Raw genomic sequence first — 24,107 nt, 5'->3', positions numbered from 1 at the left:
ACCATTTGTGGTATAGCCACGGCACATGATAAGATTACAGGACAGGTCTTGCTTCCTCTACTATAAAAGATTTCTTGCTACTAGTCAGTGATAATTTTCCTGAATGGTTTTTGTTATTAAGTTATTAGTGGAGTTTCGTTTAACATTTTTTTTTATGTTCTACTATCCCTTGATCTTTTCTCATTTTCATTCCACTTTCCCTATTCATTTTTCTGCACTCAAATAACCGATCAGTTTTATTTTCTTTTCCTTGAATCTATTGCTTTTCTTTTGTTTTCTTATTTTGTACTGCTTCCATTTCATATTTACTTCTCGTCTTTTCCTTCATTTCTGGTAAATTTCGATACGTATAATATTCTCCCGATACAGGAATAACTAAGTTTTCTTTAATTCGTGAAACGTTATTAATACTATATAATATTACATGTAGAATTTAATTTATTTAATTTATTGAAATTTATGTATTCTTATTGCATAGTAGACATAAGACAAATTGTATTATATACTTCTTAATTTCAATTGAGGAATCCACCCCTGAGCACGAGTTGTGCTCTTTCAGGGGCGAGCTGAAGTTTTCTGTAGGGGAAACTGCTAATTCCGCAGTAGGAGTAATTCCGCAATAGTGCATATATGATTTTACTGCGGCTTTACAATAGCGTGAACATAAGTTTTGAGAGGCTGTCAACAGGAGGCATGTCCTCTGCAGTACTATAGAAAAAATAAAGGATTTTGGTCGACACCTCTTTCGGAAATACAGTGAAACATCGAAAGTTGACTGTTTTTCGTGTTTTGCTACACAGCTGTGAAGAAAGTGAGCATTGTTACACATAAATTGTTCCTTTTATGTTACTTTCATAATGTACTTCATAATTATTTACTACTGCGGAATTAGCCAAGTCCTATTGCGGATTTATCCGCACTGTTGCGGAATTACCCGAGTTGTTCTTTTTCAACTGTAATGTATGTACAACTGAATATATTTTCATTTTAATAGATCTCTTTATCTCATTTGATAATGAAAGGTTTCGTCCAAGTCTACATACCTTGATAATATTTTTTTAATAAACATTTTAATAAAAATATGATAGATTTACTTCTTAATATTGCGGAATTAGCCGAGTCTCCCCTATATATTATATTTTATGTTACAATTATTTAATACTATGAAATAATACATGTAGCATTTCATTATGTTTAATTTCACTCTACAAAAGTATGAAGATTAGCTGAAGACATGTTAAATCTATTCAATTTGATTCTTGTATTTAACAATGAATCGAGATTATTGGTGGTAAAACTTCACCTTATACCTCCTCCCGATTAGGCTTATACTCGTTTCTACTTTCATTAAGAGACATGACCTCCGAATGAAGTGTCCGTAATGAATAGGGTTGCTAGGATGATTTTGCGTTAGTAATAGGTCAGTAAAATTTTTAGAGCTATTAACAACTTTACTTCGTTCATGACTGAGATGCTTGGAGATGATCTGCTTCATAAACACTTGGTTACGGCTCTATAGTTAAAACCCATATCATAAAATGAACGATTAGACTTGCGAGCTGGTAGGACAGAGTGGGTTGCAGAATGTAAAAATGTGACTTAATGAAGCCATCAGGTTATTTCCCGAGGAAAGTACCATAACATCCAAGACGTGCATTGTACTAAAAAACACATTTTCGTAATTATGCATTAATAATTTTGTAGTAAGGTTGTTTAATGATTTTTACAGTTATTACATCCTGTACCTTTTTACTTTCTTCAACTTGAAAATTATAAATTTTAAAGACTAATATTAAATTCTTTTATATAGTGCTACAAATATTAACAAACGAGTAAAATCGATGTGTGCTACAATGAAACTCGTCAAATTTACACCTAAAATTCTTTCTCAAAGAGAAATTGGGAAATGACACAAACTAAAGGAAGAAGGTTAAAGTTCTGAAGTTCAAAATTATGGAAGTCAGAATTAATAGAAAGTTTGAATGAGAAGAATGAAATAAAACAGGAAAAAGAAAAGTTTGTAAAGAGAAATAAGTCAAGAAGAATAAAATGGAGAAGAATAGCAAATGAAAGTAAGAGACAAAGTTTAAAAAAATCATCAAGTTGATAAAGAAAGAAACAAGGAGAGAAGGTAAAATTAAATGAAGGGATGAATAAAGTGAGAAAGAATGAGGCAAGGCAACAAAAACAGATCAATAAATAATGGAGAAATATATACTCAGCCTGAACCGTAAGTAAAATCATTAAATTCAAGGGGTTATTCTTTGAGATATTTCAAACAAAATGTGCAGAAATTTTATCTGAACAAATGTAACTTTTCGTTCTGAAAAACAATTTTAAAACGTTACATTTGTTCGGATCAAATTTCTGCACATTTAAAGGACAAAACTAAAATTCTTTCAATCATTTATTATCATAATATATTACTCTCTTAAACAAAATTGACTGAGCATATTGGGAGCCACTAGCGTGGCTCAGTCGGTTAAGGCCTTTGTCTGCCGATCTGAAGTTGCGTTCGGGCGCGGGTTCGATCCCTGCTTGGGATGATTATCTGGTTAGATTTTTTCCGAGGTTCTCCCCAACCGTAATGTGAATGCCAGGTAATCTATGGCAAATCCTCGGCCACATCTTGCCTAATATCATTTCGCTATAATCAAGCTCATCGACGCTAAATAACCTCATAGTTGATACAGCGTCGTTAAATAACCAACTAAAAAAAGGATATTGGGAATTAAATCAATATCTTTGTCAAAACACGTTATGAAATTTTATATACACCATTTTTTCTCTAACAGGGGGCAAAATTATATTAAACTTTTCTGTTTGAAATATATCAAAGAATAACCCCCTGTAATTAATGGCATTACTTACGGTTCACTCTGTATAATATGCAAGGCGGTTAAAAATGGTCAATAATTTAATGATGAAAACTATATGCTAATACAAATAAAAACATTAAGTAAACATTGGTAGACAAATGAAATGTTGTCGAGATAATAAACATTTTCTGTTGAGATTCATCAGTTGTTATGGGAGCTAGGTACGGGTATACGGACTGTGTGTGTGTGTGTGTGTGTGTGTGTGTGTGTGTGTGTGTGTGTGTGTGTGTGTGTGTGTGTGTGTGTGAGAGAGAGAGAGAGAGTGTGTGTGTGTATGTGTAACAGGCCTATGCATGTGTGTATTCTATGTTACGTAGACATTTTATTTTTCACATCTCCCATTAAATACGAAAGTCACTTCATTTTCTTCAGTAGTCAACATATAAAGTCGAGTCTATCTTGAAAGAGAAGTTCATAATTTTAGCATGAACTTCTTTGCGTCTAAGTTGAACTGTAGCGTGGAATAAAGGTTCAAACTGTGACACGCTACCTTTTATGCGTTCGTGTCCACATATGGAGGCGCTCACGGCACGACAATTAGATTTAAAAGCCATTTAAAATCAGCCACCCACTTTTATATTTGCCACCGTGCTGTTTTGCTTAAGAGAGGAAATGCAATTGCTTCGCTTGAGCTGGCTTTTAGAACTCCATTCAGCATCCTAATGAAGATTTATGGGATCGGGCTTTCACTTTTTGTGTTGTTATGACACGGCTGCTTCCCCTCTTCCTTATAGGGCTTATAGGACTGGCTGAAGTGGAATGTACAGACGCATGTTGCGCGCACGAACTGTTGGATATATACGTGACCCCTACAGAAGAAACCAGGTCAACTAATGTGAACGTTTTGTTACATGCAATGAATGAAACTCATGTAAGATCAACTGATTGTACCGTTATAATTGCTTCATATTTTGAAAAATAGGCTTTAATTATCGAATAGTTCGTATATGAAACTTTTTTCATAGCTACAATTTTACGAGGTTTTTTGAAGAGTATCCCTCTAATTTTTTGTTTGAAAATCGCTGTAGTTATTTTAGTACAATGAAGAGGGGTAACTTTCTACAACGTTATTGTTGATATCCATATAATTATTTATTCACATAATCATTCTGGCGATCAACACATCTCTCTCAACAGAAGACCAGTTTCTTCATAACGTCACTGTAGAATATTTCACTTTGAAGACAGAATCAGAATTTCACTTCTATTTTGACTGCACCGTCAGAATAAAGGGACGGTCCTCTCACGTGTTTCTTAAGTTTTTGGAACAGATGAAAATCTGATGGCACCGGATCGAGACTGTATGGAGGATGATCAAAGACAGTGAAACCAAGTATCTGCACTTCATCGTCAGAATCAATCGTGACTGTAGGGAGGATCAAAGACAGTGAAACCAAGTCCCATTGTGGACAAAGTTTTCGGGATCCCAGTTTTGCGATTATCGCCTACACATCCTCCTTCCTTTGCCACAGAAGTTGAGAGTTGCATAAGCAGACCAACATCGCACCGTAGTGATGTCTACATAATCATCTCCATAAACAGTCTTCATTGTACCGATGAATATCAAATGGGATCACATTTTTTGCACACTGCTTCAGACGCACCAACTTAGTGCCGTTACATGCTGCCATGTTCAGACTATAATTCAGAGGTCTCTAGCCACAGAGGTACGAAACTTGCGCCAGTGAAGGAGAAAATGAACTGAGTAGAATGTATGACAGGTAGTAGTCGGAAATTTGTTAAAAATAACACAAAAAATAGAAGGCATTATTTTTCAAAACACCCTCATATTATAATATGTAAAATTATGTGGGAATTAAAGTTACGGAAGAGGCGGAGAAATGCCCATTTTCATGTAGATGGTACAGATAGGTCTGATATGTTTTCAACATTAGGAGGTAGAATGAGTGAATCTACGTGGAGAGGAAACAGGCTGGTTGTTAACGGTCACCAGATGATACAGACCACTAACACAACCCATTAGCAACAAAATCTTGACCCGAGCGGCATAATAATCTCATGGACGCTAGGTAGGTTGTCGTTCGACACCAGGGGTGCTCCTGATCCACTAGCAGGACCTGCCCATCACGCGTTTTTTCTTTCACCTACTAGGTACAGTCGTGAACATTGCACAGCGAAGCAGTAACTGTATGGTCGTCTGCATTCGGCATCGCCGAAATTAGTACAGTAATTCGAGGCTCGACTCTCATTAAAGGTCATGGTCGTCCAGCTGACTGCTGACTTCACATCTACATGACTTAGCAGAGATGAACGATCATCCAACCAGAACGGAAGTAGCGTGTGGTCAATTAAGTGATCCGCCAGCCATTGTAACTGGTTTTCATGGAGGCCTTGAGAACTACACTTAGGCCCTATACAATAGAGATGTTAGTACTAATGTCGTTCATTTCAGGCTTTATGTTCGGTTCAAGTTTGTCGAGCGTGACAAGAGCCGAAGTCTGCTTCGAAGAAGAGGGTCTGTCACAGCTCGCTCTGATTTGTGCCTTGTATGATCTGTGCCCTTGAAGTTCTCTGACTTCTCCTACCCTCCCTTCCCATGTCATCATGCTTTTAGCTGAGTAAAGATTTTAGAATTTTGTGACATTTTATTTAGATGTAAAGACAGGTAATTTAACATAATATTGAAATTAATCATAGTTGCTCGGACACATATTTGTGTCACTAAGGATGATAAAAGTTTTAGCGACGTGTATTACAACCACTCTGTTCGATTCAAGTTAGTCGAGTATGAGAAAATTCGACATTAATCGATTTTCGCTCTGCAAAACAAGGCCTGTCGTGTTTGTTCCACCTTGTTATAAAATATTCGCTGTCCCCCACTCCCACCCCTTCACGTTTTAGCACAGATCTTGCTATTAGTTTTTTATATTAAATACGATGTAAGACGAAGTTTTTAATGTCTTGGTTGTCTTTCTGATGTTCGAACATTGCAGGACACTATTTTAAACCGCTTAAGGATTTGAGCACATATTTTGCGATTAGTTTTTCATATGGAATAAGACGAAGTTTGCAATGTCTTGGTTTCCTCTCTCATGTTTGAATATTGCACAATATTAGTCGGTACTTTGAACATATGCACTTTTTTTATATATTTTGTTTCATTTATTTATACGTATATTTTTGTGAATATTTATTCATATTGTGGCAACCGTCTGGAACGTTCTGGTAGCGTCAGGGAGTTGCGCACGCATCTAGCGAGAGGGAAGGCGCGGAGAAACGGAAACATGAAACCCTGACGCTAGCCGCGGCGCGAAGTGAGGGGGAAGAAAAAGCGACTGTGACTGAGCGGAAGTAAGGAAGCATCTGGAGACCGATTGTGTGGAGATCCAGAAGCTTCGCGACGCAGGACATTCTAGATGTTCGTGGTAAATAAATAACACCGTGAGTTGCCGACGAAAGTCAGTCGCGAATAAGTTAGTTACTTAGTCTTCAGTAAGCCTTCAAGTCTTGTAGCAATGTGGACCTGGGTTCGACATGCAGTGAACTTGTGAGCCCGTAATAGTGCAGTATCCAGACGAGTGCAACGTATCCGGAGGTCTTGAGTTTGACGTGCAGTGAACTTGAGTGAGTTCGTAACTATGGCAGTGGCCAGGCGAGGGCTACGTACCCGGAGGATTTGAGATCATTGGGCAGTGAACTTGAACAGTGAGCTAGAAAAACTAGCCAAGGCAAGCGAATTGTGAACTGAGAACTGATAGTTTTGTTCTGCACTTAGTGCTTTGTGAACATTAATTGAAATTAGGAGTACATTGTTCTTCTCAATAATACACGTGTACTGTCATTGTCGTCGTGTGGAGTGCAATACGACTATTGTGTTGCTGTGTTTTGTGGAGTGCCCATTGTTGTAGGGTGAATTATTAAGGTATGTATTAACGTTTTGGAGGAAAATCTACATTTTTTAACCAACCTTTTTAAGATATTTATCAGACAACATATGAAAGTAGACTAACATAACCATATATCAGAAACTTCAATTTCACTTTTTGATTCCTTAAAAAAAATAATTAATTAAAAATTATTCCATTTCTTCAAAATGCCATATATTTTCTAAAAATTACTCAATTTTGAAATTTCTTTCACTGAGTTATTGCTGTTTATGCGTACAATGCTCTGTACTAGGATTTTGCAGCTAGCATTATTACGAAGAAAATTTTAGTCATAAAAACGCTATTTCAAACGTTAATACATACCTTAAGAAATAAAAGTCACATTGTTGACATGCGTGGTGGTTTAAAAGTAGAATAAAAAGTTGCAATATTAATAACAAGAAAAGTTTCCTATACTCATTACTATGCTTGAGTTCACAAGTTATATGCCTGATATCCTTATGTAGCTAAAGCATAAATGCGAAGAGAGAAGAGGAACTGAGAAGAAAGGGACCGAACATACATAAAGGAAGAGGAAGATCGAACAAACGCAAAGGGAGCTTCGCTACAGAAACTCGGCAAACATGAACCGAACATAAGGCCTCATACCGGTTTTCAATGGACTCGGTTATTCTAGTTTACATGCTTTACTTCCACGTACTGTTGGGATGCCTATAGAGTACGGCGAAGTTTGTACTATCTTGACATCCCCTCACATGTTCGAACATTGCACGACACTAGTCAGTACTAAATACTCGCCACCTTGACCCCCAAGGAAATGTCCATTTCTTTTAGGAGCAGAGCAAACCTCAGGGCCATAGTGCGGCATTATGTAATGGAGAAAATCCATGACACCACCTTTAGGACTTAATCGCAACACCACTGCGTGACTCCCACTGAAAATAGTACTTAAATTTAAGGCAGAAATGGATATTCCTGTTCATTTGCACCTCTTACATTGAGTTAAACCACTCGTGTGTAACGTCCTGAAGGTTTCCTAACCAGTAGGAGCTCTTGACTTCTTGTTTCAAAGTCGGTGATAGAGAAAAATGGATTACAGCACTTCAAAGACGAACTAAAATACTTTATCAATTTAATTAATATTTCACTAATACGGAGCTCTTGTGAATCGGTTACAGATTGGCTGATACGAGTGATGTTAAACGATGCTTAGGATCTCAATTGAATCCTCAGTTGGAAAGTAATTATTTTCGGAGGTAGAAAATGGAATAGGGCTACAGTGTTCAGTTTGTGGTGAAGTTAATATCAGAGTTAAAAATTACATTTAGAGCACCATTATAAAACATATATTGGTATGGTCATGTCGTGGGATTGGATCGGGAAGCTTTTCTGATTGATCTTAGTAACGATAAACTTGCGACAGAGAAAGTTTATTTAATTCTACTGTATGCCCTCAATGCATTATGAACTATTAGAGTTCTCCTAGAAAGAATAATTAAATTACTTTATATTTTATTTTTTAGGGAAGCGTTCTTTCCTATACGTGTGTCTTTTAAGTATGGTGACATAGAGGTCCAGTTCAAATATTTTCAATTTGATTAAATAAAAATGTCTGGAGTATGAATAATTTCACAATTGGAACTAGTAATGCTATTTGCCTAAATCACAACACTAATTTCCTGTGTTTTCTGGTTTATTTGTCAATATTAATTATTCTAGGACTTTTTCCTATATTTGCGATATATGATTTTGGATTGTTTTCCTTTCAAAAATAATTTGATAATAAAGAACTGTTTTCAGAACATGGGAGGAGTGATAGTAGGAAGGAGAAGAATAAAGTGTATAAGATTTGCTGATGATATGGCGCTGTTAGCAGAAGAGGAAATGGTACTAAAGGACATGTTACTGGAGTTAATGACAGTTGTGACCAGTATGGGATGAAGATAAATGTAAATAAGACGAAGAGCATGGTCATAGGAAGAAAAATACAGAAAATAAACATGCGAATTCTAAATGAGGCAGTAGAGCAAGTAGACAGCTTCAAATATTTTGGGTGTACTATAAGTAGTAACATGATCTGCTTCCAGGAAGTCAAAAGAAGGATAGCAATGGCCAAGGAAGCTTTTAATATAAAAAGAAGCATTTCCTGCGGACCTCTGGAAAAAGAACGAAGAAAGAGAGTTATGAAGTGCTTTGTATGAATATGGCATTGTATGAGGCAGAAACATGGATATTACGACGAAGTGAAGAGAAGTAAATATAAGAATTTGAAATGTGGATATGGTGAAGAATGCAACGTGTGAAGTGGACAGACAGAATAAGAAATGAAGCAGGGTTGGAAAGAGTGGGTGAAGAAAGAATGATGCTCAAAATGATCAGGAAGAGGAAAAGCAATTGGCTGGGTCACTGGCTGAGAAGAAACTGCCTATTGAAGGATGCACTGCAAGAAATGGTGAACGGGAGAAGAGTTCGAGATAGAAGAAGATATCAGATTATAGACGACATTAGGATATATATATGGATCATATGAAGAAACAAAGAGGAAGGCAGAAAATGGGAAAGACTGGAGAAAGCTGGGTTTGCAGTGAAAGACCTGCCTTTGGGCTGAACATTGAATGAATGAATGAATGAATGAATGAATGAATGAATGAATGAACGAACGAACGTTAACAGAGAGTGAAATATCTTATACTGCAAATAAGTGAGGTTATCAGCATGTCAAAATAGTGCTCTAAAAAGTGTCAATTTTTAATCTGCTTCAAAATCATTTCGTCTGTTCTTAATGGCGCATCGAATACCACCATTTATGCGAATGCACATTATCACAATGTTTTTGGAAGGCATACCATATCGGCAAATAGCTCCACATCTAAGAGTTTCTTTTGGCGGTGTTTCGAAGTCCTGGAAACGGTATCAGAAGACGGGGTCTGCTTCAGACAAACCATGTGAAAGACACCCACGATTAACTATACTAGAATCAAACTCCAAGTCACCTAAGTTTCCTTCATACCTATAAATACTACCATTTGATCTGTATGAACAATCTAATGGTAGGTATAGTAGTAGTACCTTAGTACCTGTAATAGTAGTATAAATAAAATTAACTTTTTCAACGAGATTTTCTACTTTTGATATAACAGGCAAGGAACTATACAATATGCCTAATAGAGAAATGGAAATGAAGAAGAACATTTTCTAATTATCGCAATATGTAAAAATACGCAGATAAGATGAGACTAATGGCATATCGTAAAAAGAAAGCACAAAGAAATGCATAAAGAAATTCTTCACTTGACAGCATTCGCAAGAAAGGAAAAAAAGAATGGAGAAATCCGCAATCTTCTTGAAGTATTTGATTAAGTAATGTAGCCTGTAGTGCATATCCCATCTTTTCCTACACAACGAAAAATAGAAATAATTTTATATTATACCAATTAATTTACTCGAAAAACAGGGTTAAGGGAACATATTGAGCAGTTCATTCTATTCACCTCTTTATTTTATACCGTGAACAGATTAAAATATAATCGTTGAAATAGATTTGAAATTCATAGCCAATTTATTTTCATGGTTGATGTAAAAATATATTAATTACTGAAACTTGTTATATTTTATTTACAATATTGAGTCGTAGTAACTGATTAACAAAAACCTTCCAATAACTTAGAAAAAATCTCCGTACATTGCTTATCAGACAGACAGAATAACCAAAACGACTTTATCAGTATCAGGTGTGATGAAAACTTGTTTATCCCGCGATGTTCTCAAAAGTGTATGTTTTCCAGTGTCATTAATCCTTCCCTAATGAGGGAATAAAGACTGCTCCTGTCATCTACAAGGTCTGACTTAAGCTGCACCTGTCATCTAATTAAATAAAACCATGAAACTTTACAAATCCTACAATACGTACATCCTGAGTATTTAAAACTGGCACGTTGATTAATAAATATATTATATTTTATTGTGTAGATCTAACTTTATTATCAGGTTAGTCATTAAAATAGTTATTCATGATGCAAGTTCGTAAAGATTTTCTTTTTGGCATGTTTATGAAACGAGTGCCGTTTGACAAATAGAGAAGGGTCAAAAAGTAACTTTACGAATGTGTATCATACAGTTTTTTTCTAAGACCACAAATTTACATTAAATAAATTGTTCTAGTTGGAGAGGTTATAATATCACAATGTCATGGCCGTCTTAATTGAGGACCATTAATAAATAAGTATCCATGGATTGACCGTCTGTTTTATTCATAATCATGACTTCATGGCCATCTAAACCGGTCATAATGAACAAAGTGCTTAGGAAAAGTTGAGTGCTACATCTTGCTGCAATTACATACGTAACTTCAGAATAATAAGCGCTAAAATGTAAATGTGTTAAATTTGTATGATACTTGTCATGAAAGATCGTTGTAATGCATTATTTTCCTAATGAATTCAGTTTCTACATTGAATAGGCTACGCATTTTCTTTGGCAGTGCGTATGTTAATTATACATCATATTAAATATACATGTAAGAAGACATTCTCTATTCTCCATTCACTAAAAAGATTATATCGTTATCCATCTAAATTAAAACAGAAGCTCGTACAGACACTCATTCTGCCTCACTTTGATTATTGCGACGTTTTGTTCAGTGATCTCAGGATTGATTCCTCTCAGAAACTACAGCGTGTTGATAACGCGTGCGTCCGCTTCATTTGTAATGTTCGATACTATGATCATATCTCACCTTCTTTCGAGAAGTTATCATGGCTTAGGTTACATGAGAGGAGAAATTTGCACTCGCTTTCTCTCTTATATCCAATTATGCACACTTCATTCCCCTCTTATTTATTCGCCCGTTTTCATACTCTCTCTCGCTATCATAATATTAATACTCTATCACGCGATAACACGCTAGAAATTCCACTTCACACATCATTTCTGTATTCCTCATCTTTCACTGTTGCTACCTCTCGTCACTGGAATTCTCTGCCGCCTGAAGTCAAGGGCTGACGTAACCTTGAAATCTTTCAAATCCAAGCTAGAAAATTGTATTATGACGAGTTGCCAAACTAACTTACTGTTATGACAAGTATTATATTGCGTGTTCCCAGTATATGATTATGTCTCGTGACGAGAATATTGTACGAAATGGAAATATAAAAATTGGAGATTTTTCCTTCGAAGGGGTGGAAAAATTCAAATATCTTGGAGCAACAGTAACAAATACAAATGACACTCGGGAGGAAATTAAACGCAGAATAAATATGGGAAATGCGTGTTATTATTCGGTTGAGAAGCTTTTACCATCTAGTCTGCTGTCAAAAAATCTGAAAGTTAGAATTTATAAAACAGTTATATTACCGGTTGTTCTGTATGGTTGTGAAACTTGGACTCTCACTCTGAGAGAGGAACATAGGTTAAGGATGTTTGAGAATAAGGTGCATAGGAAAATATTTGGGGCTAAGCGGGATGAAGTTATAGGAGAATGGAGAAAGTTACACAACGCAGAACTGCACGCATTGTATTCTTCGCCTGACATAATTAGGAACATTAAATCCAGACGTTTGAGATGGGCAGGACATGTAGCACGTATGGGCGAATGCAGAAATGCATATAGGGTGTTAGTTGGGAGACCGGAGTGAAAAAGACCTTTGGGGAGGCCGAGACGTAGATGGGAGGATAATATTAAAATGGATTTGAGAGAGGTGGGATATGATGATAGAGACTGGATTAATCTTGCACAGGATAGGGACCGATGGCGGGCTTATGTGAGGGCGGCAATGAACCTTCGGGTTCCTTAAAAGCCATTTGTAAGTAAGTAAATGATATTTAACTTATTTAATCTTTTTGTTTTCATCAGGTTTTGCGATAATGGTATATCTATAATGTGATAACTTGAGCTCTATGTAATCATAATTTTCCTTACTGCGTGTACCTAGAAATATTGTGTTCATTGTATCCTTTGTACTTCACTATTTTATTATTATTATTATTATTATTATTATTATTATTATTATTATCAATATTATCAATATTGTTATTGTCTTATATGTTTATACTTTGTACGTCTCATTTACTTTGACCTACTGTTCACATTTTATTATACATTTTCCTTTCTTTCTATGTGCTATATATTATGTCTGATTTCTACTGACTTGCTGTTAACATTATATAATGATTATCTACTTCAGTTTTTTGTGTAAAATTGTAGTGTACTTTACTTTGTAAAGTTATAGTGTTTTTGGTATCGCAGTTTTACTCCTGGTTGAGTGTTAGAGAAGGCCGCATAGTCTACACTCTGATAGGTTAAATAAACCATTGTTATTATTATTATTATTATTATTATTATTATTATTATTATTATTATTATTATTATTATTAAAATGAATATCAATGCATAAAGTGACATCTTACATGTGTTACGCACTAGTGTTTTAAAGGATAACTTTACTCACTGATAACAGTGGGTAAAATGAAACTTCAAGCATTATCGTAAAAAAATAAGATTTAAAATCAATAATAAAATGTCCAAGTTTATTCGATTGTATGAATGAGAAATATGTAGATTTAATGAATGCAAGGAAATTCAGTAACTAAATCGGGCAAAATGATACATAACGTTTTGCTTAATACTTGTTGGTTTCGGTTTGGACCATAAAACATAGAAAATTGGCGAACTAGTCTTATTGCATGTCTAGTTTGGAATAAGGTCAAATCACCCTTTATATATACTCCATATATTTTTTTTCTGGGGAGGGAAAAATAAAAGTCACGTAATTAAGCTGTAAATCAAGTAAGCGTGCCCCCAGAGTCGTATCTCTATCACGCATCTTCCGTCTGGAAACACATAAATTTGATCCTCAAGAATAGCTTCGTTTTATTGCTGGATGTTTCTTGGCTACTTTCTTCAAGTGCTTGTGCTATATACGTCAGAATTCTAATGTCAACTTCAATAAAATGACTTGAACACAGTTGCTTCTGCTTATTGAGCCTATGCCCTTGACAAAACATGAACCATACTAGCTTGTTCGTCTCTTATTGGTCGCTATCGATCTGAGAAGTTACTACCAACAAAGTCTTAAATCTTATACTGAAAAAAGCAGACATAGTCTTAGTTCGGAAAAAGTACTTTGATTTATGATTAGAAAAGACTTCGCAAAATGTCCTCTTATCGACATAATGCAAAAGTGTATTGTCCACGAAATTGTCAAAATATAGCCTACTTTATTCAAGTATTTTAGCTACCTGTAAATGTTTATAGTGGACATATGTTTATTACAATACCCATTATTACGTGTGTCTCTGTTATTGAGTATATTGAGTATCGTACAGTCAATGAACATAAATTTGTGCAATCCACAAAGTCAAGTAGTACATATAACATAAAAAACAGAGACATAAAGAAACATACAATTGTATGAGAAACACTCAACAACATTAACATTAAAAAACCCATTCAGATCATAAAAGAGTTTGTTCATTAACCAACCAGAGACAAGTATGTTAAAAGACTTCCTTTCCATATTGAAAACATGTGTCGGAAATTTATTTGCAATTTTTAAAGACATAATAAAATAATTATTCATTGTTTTGGTTAGCCTACATTTAGGTATATCAAAATGGTCACAGTTTCTGGTGTTGTATAGGTGAACATCATTCCTATGTGTCAACATTCGTGAATTATCTTTGACAAAATTTAGGGCTTGATAAATATACAGTGATGTTACAGTCATTATTTTTTCATTCACAAATAACGGTCTGCAGTGATGAATTTGTTATAATTCTAATAGCTCTTTTTTCTAACATAAGAACCTTATTAATATGAGTACTATTGCCCCATAAAACTAGTCTGTAAGAAAGTGTATTATGAAAATAAGAAACATAGACGGCTTTAATGTAATTCTTCAGAACATACATTTTTAAATTTGGCAGAAGAAATATTACTCTAGACAATTTTTTACAAATAAAATCAACATTGTCTGCCCAGGTAATTATGTTGTCCACAGTAATACAAAGAAGTTTGAAGTTGTTATTTTCCATGACTGTACTACAAAATAACAGAGATGCAGTTTCACTTTCATTTAAAAGAAATTTATTGGAACTAAACCATTTCTTAGCTTCATTAAAAACTGAATTAGTAAGAGTTTTCAATTCATTAATATCAATATGACTTGTCAAAAAAGTGGCATCATTTGGGAATATTACTGAATAAGCAGATACAATGCAATCAGATCATTAACCATTATTACAAACAGAATAGAACCCTTGAAGTAAACCATATTTTGCATTCATGAGCTTAGATTTATTCCCATCAACGAAGACACACTGCTGATGGTTACTAAAATAAGATACAAATAATTTCGATTCATTCCCTCTTAAACCATAATATTGTTAGAGCTCTCAACATTGTCGTCATCGTAATTATCATCATCATCATCATTAATTACATTAATAGTACTACCACAGCATCAGAAACATTAATTTTATTAATACCGTTGTTATTAAGCCGCCTTGGCTGCTCAGTTGGTATAGCGCTACCTTACGACGACCGTAGTCCAGGATTCAAATCTCGACGATGACGGAGTTTTATTTGTGGTGGACAAGCCAAGGTTGTCGAGAGTTTCTCTGAGTTATCCCGTTTATTTTCTTGTCATTCCATAAACACTGCCCAGAATTTCCCTTTCATTACCATTTCTGTCTGGAAAAATAGGACACTACTTTTGTTTGGATGGCGCCGAATTGATCGTCCGCCATTATTAGTATTCCTCACGGCTTTTAGAAAGATTAGTAGATGTCAGTAGTGGTGGATTATAGAGCATTCATAGATCTACGTCAGAGTTACCTGTGTACTCCGGATTCGTCGTTGCCTGACAAGGATACGTGGTCTCATGTGTGATATGTGAGGTATGGAAGAACTTCACCAGTGTTATAGCATAAGTATTTTATGGGTGGATAGGAATGTGCAGTGTAGCGGATGGTGAGGCCGGCTTAGCCGCGCAGAACAATTGGCACGCAACACATTTCATCATGTGTTTATTGTTTACTGTTAATAAAATAACATGTACAAAAATACAATCGTAGTTCTTCCCTGAAGGGGTGAAAACTCGTGCTCAGGGAGATATCTAAACACAAAGATAAACACAAACAGAGATAATTATTTGACACAACAAACTGGGTCAAGAAAAAAAATTACAGGAATAAATTAACTTTAAAAATATAATTTCAATTTTAACAATTTAAATCATACAAATACATATACATATTAAATCAATATATTATATTCTTTAAAAATTAAATTCCTAACGCTATTTTTTTAATTTCTGATACTAAAATTTTCCAAATTTGGTCATTTATCAATTATTTTATTATAGGGTAAACTAGGGTCTGTTGGACAGTCGGGCATGTTGGACACTCTGTACTTTAACGTGTTACCTCGTCACTTTTGGCCACCACGTTCTGCTAGAAGTCAATGACGGAAGTAGCCCTACTCATGGCTACTTCCGTCATTGACTTCTAGCAGAACGTGGTGGCCAAAAGTGACGAGGTAACACGTTAAAGTGTCCAACATACCCTACTGTCCAACACACCCTAGTTTACCCTATAATCTTGGACCAAAGTAAGTACCATTGCTAAGAGCTGTGCTTGTGAAACACTTTGGTTCCTCTAGTCGTATAAAACCGGATCTTTTAGTTTCATATTTATGACGACACAATTTGAATTTATTAAGATTTTTATGTATAAAGATTAATAAGGCAATATAATAATTTATCTGTTTAATTTTCAAAACATTAAATCAGTGAACAAAAGCTCGGATGAGTAATTAATTGGTTTATTAAGGCATATTTTAATTATTCTTTTCTGAATAAGTATTAATTGAGTGAGATTAGAAATACATGCATGTCCCCACCCTAAAATTCCATACTGGAGAATGGATTGAAATAAAGCTAAATAAATGAGACGTAAAATATTAATTGGTAAATATGACCGAAGTATAACAAAGATATAAATTGTTTTACGCAATATATTGCATAAATATGCTATATGTTTATTCCATCGTAAGTGTTGGTCGATTGTAATGCCTAAATACTTAACTTCTGAGGATTCGGTTAATATGGGACATTCACAATTTTGAGAAGAACAATCTGAATGATGAATTTTGAGCGTAAAAAAAGATTGAGGAGATTGAAGACCACTGGACCTTAGTGAAAATGGAACAACAGTTGTGCAGAATGTTTTTGGACTGGAGTGTTTAAAATAGCAAACGAATGCACCGTAGTGGCGTTAGGTCTACTTTCACGAGTAACTGAAAGTATTTAACATGAAACAGAATGTACACCAGTGGCCGGAATCACGTACTGAGAATCGGTGGCGCGACGCTGCGGCCAATCAGGCCATATATATGAGTCACGTGTTATTGTTTATTGTAGGATTATTCTAACAGCAAAAAGATTATAGGCCCAGATGATATAAGGGGAAGGCGGAGATTGTTGGTGAAATGATATAGATGGAAATGGGAGTAACCGGACAAAAACCCTCTGCAACGTCTGTCCACAAAAAATTCTATCACGACCAGGCCGGGGCAACCGGCAACCTGAATGGAAGACTAGCGTCGCTAGTGTTTAAGCCACAGTCTGTTGATTTAATACTGCTACCCCAGTGTCCTCGGACATTTGCCTAAGTTCATGTCTAAGTTTTTCCACCCGATTTACATATCAGGCAGACACGCAGTGGAACTTCGTGACCTGAGGTGATCAAGACATCTAATCTTCGTTTAAGAAAGCCCAGGAAATCATTCTGACAAGCGACAAATGTTCCTCCTTAGTCGAGATATAAATCAGCTACAGTGACCGGTGCATGAAACTGATCAACTCGTAAGAACCGACTTGCAATAGTGAAATATGCATAATGCTTTTTATTCACAACCATATATTTGTATGTTATGTTTTAACCCCACAATATTTTTGTGACCACACGTAGGCACCAATACTCTGAAATGTAGTTTAAATAACAGTAAAGTATGGGGCAATAAACAATACCATGCCATTTTCTAGTTTCATATGCTGGTATAAATATTATTCTAATGATAACCGGGTCGCTACGCTAAATTCATGTGATATGTGCGTCTCACATGTGCGCAGTACAAAGCACAAATATGTTTAGGATCTATATTTAACAGTAAATATAGACTTTTAATGCATCACTGCAATGTATTGAATCAGTGAAAACCAATCAATTCATTATTCTTTCACAGAGGTTTGCTATACTTACCCACTAAATATCGGATACTAATATCGAGCGTTATGACACTCCTCCTAGGCAAGAATGTTTGCATAATAGCAATATTAGTCTAATACTGTAGTATATTAACCTACACTTTGGTAATTTTAACAACTGAAAACTTTATAGTAATAATAACTACGTAAATCGAATGTCCAATTCTTTTACTGTATTCTTAATTAGACAGTAAACATCGCTCTAATGTAAACTTTATGTTAAGCGGTAACGACATGATTGCCCATTATTAGTCGATATATTAATTCTGTAGCAGGAGCAAATACACATATTATACCACAGAAAGCATGCAAACATTGCAGTTGACATGTTTAATCAATTGAAGTTCAGAGGTCGGGGGGGATAGTCCTGTAGAACTGTCGACTACAATCTGATTAAAAATTTCAGTAAAAATTGTGGATATGTAAAAGGCAGTAAACAGATCAAAATTTTTAATAGAAACATTGTACCAGTTATGCATCTACGTCTCTAGACTAAATATCAGTTGTAGGCAGGGTTGCCAGATGTCCCAACTTAGCGGGACATGTCCCGATTTTTCATATAAAAATCTCGAGTCCCGCTTCGATTGGAGGCGGAACGCAAAAAGTCCCTCCTTCAGAAAATTAATATCACTTATATTATTTTATGGTTACTTAGTAACTATTTTCTTCTACGCCTAAACAATTAGATCTACATTACATTTAAAATAATTTTTTTAACATTAGAAAAAACGAATATTTTGGCAAGTGTAAGGTTTGTAGTAGCGAATTCAGTAGTGAATATGATATTTCTAAACATTTAAAAAGAGACGTTCATCAGAAATGTGTGGTACAGACAATGGAAAAGAGCTTGTTGAAAATGCTGAAGTCCAGTGATAAATATGTATATAAACTCTTTAAATGTATCTTACTGTATAATGATGGGTTTTGAGCAGTGGTATGCTAAGGCACAAAATAAAATGTGAATTTAGATATCAATAAATTTAATGTGGTTGTAATCAATTAACAAACATTGAAAATTAAATATTTTGTCACACATGACCCATGTTTTGAAATTTGTGCTTTACTGTCAATAATAAATAGCTAGGAAAAACTATGATACAAAACTCCTAATACCATTAAGTTAATAATTTTGCATAACATATTATTGCCACAAGCCCTTCAGAAAGACGCCAGAGAAACGTGATGTAACTTACTGCCAGATAAATATTGCTTTGTACTTGAAAATCTGTACCTACAATTTGACTTTTATTAAAATTGCAATTTTCAGATTCATATTAGTCATATTAGTATTTTCTTTAAAGACAAAAGTAAGTGCTGTATTATATGATGGAAAAAAGATGTCTTTCTTTGGTATATATTAATCTGGCAACCCTGGTTGTAGGATAAGTGAAAACATTAACGCCATGCAGGTTATAACGTCATCTAATATTGTATAATTAGTTACGTGAAAAATCTACGTTGGCAGCCCTAGTCAGAGAAGTGTGGTGTTTAAGAAACACCTGGGACCAACAATGAAACGGATTTGTCTTTAGTGCGAGTTTAAGAACCTTCAAGTGAAGAAGTTCGCTCTTGAACTGATGGTCCAGTGACGTGATTATTATATTCTGCATAAAGTAAGTACAAGTAATTGAATTTTAAATATAGTGAATGATAAAATGTTATGAGAAATTCGTTTATATGTGTTCTTAAGTTTAGTGAAGTGGTGTGTTTTAAAATTTATAATATTACTAGTGGCTTGTGCAGCAAATTCTGCAAACTAAGTTCATTAGACGTTCAAATAAAAATTTTTCATATTTATTTTCAATGAATGCCAGACATTTTGAAAGTTATTTCCTTCCATAGTAATGATGTATATTCCCTCTGAATGTTTCTTTATGCCAAATACTTTTTCTTGAACCTCTTCACCTTCAATGTTTTAGTTCTAACGCGAAAACGCAAGTAACAATATCAGCACGATCAGTGGTTTTTTCATGTGGGAGTAAAGCAATAGCTGTTTTAAGTCATTGTGGTTTGTAGGTGAAAGTTAAAAAAAGTCGGGTTTGCTATGCTTTCGAATAATAGACATAACATCTTGGTATAGCTGCTGGATGTAGAGCTTGAAATGTAGAGGGTAAAGTCATTTTATCCTGCTAAGAGATCTTGCTGAAATGATTGGGAGACTACAAAATTTTTATCTTTCCTTAGGAACTGTAATTTTTGCGCTCTCTCGAGCCAATGCTGAAGAGAATGAAGCATATAAATATCTACACCACATCACTCTTAAGTATTTGAAAAGACCCAGCCCCACTTGATTAATAATTATAAAAATATTTGATTTTTAATAATATTATTATCTTACGTAAAGTTTGTAGTTTGTAGTAAAATAGCCGCCACTCAGTAAATTACAGAAATGAAGATCTAATTTAAGATATTCTCTACAGCTACGTATATTACCCCAAACATTTCACTTTCATATCATCAATATAGCATTAATATGTATAATTAATGAAAAATAGTCACATCATGGCAGTAACTATAATAATATTTCGTTTATAATAGTAATAATGTCATCAAACCATCTCAAGTTTCGTAGATTTTAATGTCCAATATACAGCTGTACTCAGAAAATTACACACCGCAGAATCAGACCTGTAAATTATTTTAGTAAGTCTTAAATATTTAATAACCAATTGAATTTGAGCTGTAAATATGTCAGCAATCCTGCAGGTCATGGCCTTCGTGTAATAGCCTATTGTTTATTGTAGTGTGTGTTTTGTTTTATTCTAAAATGTGCTAAAATGCAATTAGTTCTCAAAACTGACGACAGATGGATTTTGGAAAATAGGAAAATGATGTAGGAAAACTGACATTTCACTGAAAACTACTATTTTTCTGAAAAAGTTTGGGTTCCAAGCTTCAAAATGAGGGGTCATTTATTAAAATCCGTTCAGCAGTTTTCCCGTAATTTCCATTACCAGTTCAAATTAATATATATATATATATATATATATATATATATATATATATATATATATATATTACGGTAATTATTCGTTTAAAATAGAATTTGCGACTGTAGGTAATAACGCCATGCCGCTGAGAGTATAAACTTTGATTTAGTATGTAATAATAGCAGTTAGTTTAATCGTCTCTAAATTAAGGATAATCGATCGGGGTTGGTTACCACGAAACCGCGACATGAGCAGCACAAAGAAAACTGGACTCTTCACTATGTGAAGACTGTTGTACACCACTAAATGACAGTGAACGTGATTGAATTTTTTTTAAGTTATGTGGTAATGAGTATTGAGACTTTTTTGTCGTACCTAATCATTTGTAGTTATTTAATTCTCTAACATAATCATACGTTTGTCACGTTTGCTTATAAACATGTTTCTTTATTCTAAAAGCATAAGTGGCGTTATTATTTGCACTGCAGGTAACAGCGTCAGTATGCGATATACTTTTACTTATATTTTTGTAAAACCTTGTCACAATTACAACTTTTGAAACGTACATAGGAATTCTACTATAAATTAATGATTAATATCTAAAATATCAATATTATTGTCCACATTTCTGGTCAGTTGTAACCCTTTTTTTAATTGATGGCGTTAGTACCTTCACTTAGCCTAATATTGAGACATTTAGTTCCTAGACGAGAAAGGAAGGAAGAAAGGAACAGAATAGTAACATTTTCATTCTAGCATAAAAAATTCCTTCTTCCAATATAATATTTAATCTTCCTCAACTTGGTGAGGTAGCCAAAGACAAAGAATGTTACACAGTAACATTTAAGATGACATTACAAATGTCTTACAAGAAATATGTTAACAATAAACTGAAATTTGCAGTAGATAATATTTCACGTAATGAAAATTTGCAGTAAAAAAATACAGATAAAAAGAATAAAAATGAGAAAATTTCCTTAAATTGGCAAAACTTCATTTCTCACACTAGTTTATTAAACCGTGTCTGACTGTAAAGAAAACAATTATCGCAATGTTCATATTTTATATGGGTTTCCATTTGCCATCATCTACAATTACCAATGTTTCTTTATTTCCATTGAAAGGTTCGATTGCATTGTAATTTTTTTCTCTTTCTTGCATTGGTTTTTTATACTCGTAACAAATTATTCATGTAATATGTACTATTCAAAATTTTGTTTTTGTAAATAGTATACTTTGTCTTCTAGGGAAATTATTTGATAATAATAAAGTATTGTGAAATTGTAATTTTCCTACCAATTTTTTTCTATTGTTCTAGTCCTGCAGTGTGTGCGTGAGTTCAGTAGAGTTGTGGGTCTAGGCACAATAAGCCTCAGGCTGCGGTGCCGAAATTAATAGTCGGATTCCGGCCACTTAGGCATTCGTAATGAGTGCACCTCTACACAATCATAGTGTGTTGGAGATTGTACCTCTGTCACACATGTGACACAGTGCATGAGGGTTGGCTACTAAAGGGAAACTAAGAGGTGGAACTTAAACTGAGAGGATTCAATCCGGCATCGGAACTGGAATCTAGTGTGGCTTAGTGGTTAAAGCGTCAGCACGTAGAGGTGAAAACTCGGATTCGAGTCCTGGTGCCAGAGAGAATTTTTCTCCGCTCCACCCATTCTTCTTTGTAAACATAATTGTCAAAAAGATATTTTCACGTTTTGTAATTAAATTGTAACTAATTACATTAATTACAGCGAAAAAGTTAAAAATTAGGGTTGAGCCCTTTTACCTAAACACCATAGATATGTTGATTATAATATATTGTTTTAATTGGAAATGTATTGGATGAATCGATATATTCCTCCAAGAGGTATTAATATCTATCGTTCGTGTTTTATTTGACACCCTACTCTTTCGGCAGTTACTGGAAAACATTTCCTAGAAATAATGGAAGGGTGCCGCTTCTCATTATTAGAGCGAATCGTTCATGAATGTTTAATAAAGAGTCTTCTAATTCTTGTAATATCTTCAAGTCTGTTTACAGATGTAGTTGCCTTTTAAATGGGATACATTTCAACTTTAGTAATGAGCAGAATTAAAAAACAAGTGAATTTATTTCGAATCAAATATTTTTCGTTTTACTTCTTCTTTCTATATTTGAAGAGTTGGATTCCAAAGTGTCTTAAGTATTTTTTTTTTTTTAAGATTTTAACTGATGGTAGCATCAGAATTATTATTTCACATTCTATCAAAGAGATATAAACATCTATAGTCTATAATGCTGAACATTATTCATTACATGCAGCGAAAAATATTAGACATATTCCAAACTGTCCTAAGTATTCTGTTTATTTCTTCCAAACTAACCTAAGTCGGCATGCATGCGCTACATGCAGAATAGACTAAACACAAAACTAATATCACTGACGCTGTTGGATATAGGCTTACCAACCGTCCCGTATTTCCCGGGACAGTCCCGATTTCGACCATTGCGTCTCGTGTCACGAAATAATTCGCACACGCATCAAAATGTCCCGATTTTATGACATATTACCCAAGGCCGGGCATGAGAGCGGCTCAATCTAGTCGGCCAGAGCTGCTCTCGTTCGGAAAGGCACTTCAATTCCAAGCCAGAGCAGAGCGCTCACGCAGTGGCGGACTCACATTATAGCTACCTTCCCTGCATTAATGTAACAAGAGCCACGGTTGTTCTAGTCATTCAGTCTGTCAGTACATAATAGTTTATAAGGATATTATATCAATCCATTGTACATTACAGAATTTATAACACTCTTACTAATTTAATGGAATAAACTTCGCTCTAGCACACACAAATCTTTAGGCTTATTTACATAACCCATACGCACATACTGCAACCTCCTCACCACGGTTCTACGAGACAGGCATATGGCTTCCACTTCCCCTACTTGCTGTGAACAGAGTTCATTTGCCATTATAATTAAACATCGCTTGATGAATTCACCTTCGTTGAATGTTTTCAATTCCTTTGCAATTTCGTGGCAAATTTTGTAGCTAATTCTCATAGCCGATTCACTAAGTGCATTATTGTCACCCTGTTAATATATAATATAATATAATATAATATAATATAATATAATATAATATAATATAATATAATATATAATATAATATAATATAATATAATATAATATAATATAATATAATATAATATAA

This window comes from Periplaneta americana, chromosome 5 (genome assembly GCF_040183065.1).
Source record: "Periplaneta americana isolate PAMFEO1 chromosome 5, P.americana_PAMFEO1_priV1, whole genome shotgun sequence".
Taxonomy (NCBI): Eukaryota; Metazoa; Arthropoda; class Insecta; order Blattodea; family Blattidae; genus Periplaneta; species Periplaneta americana.
Note: the sequence above shows the minus strand (reverse complement) of the source record.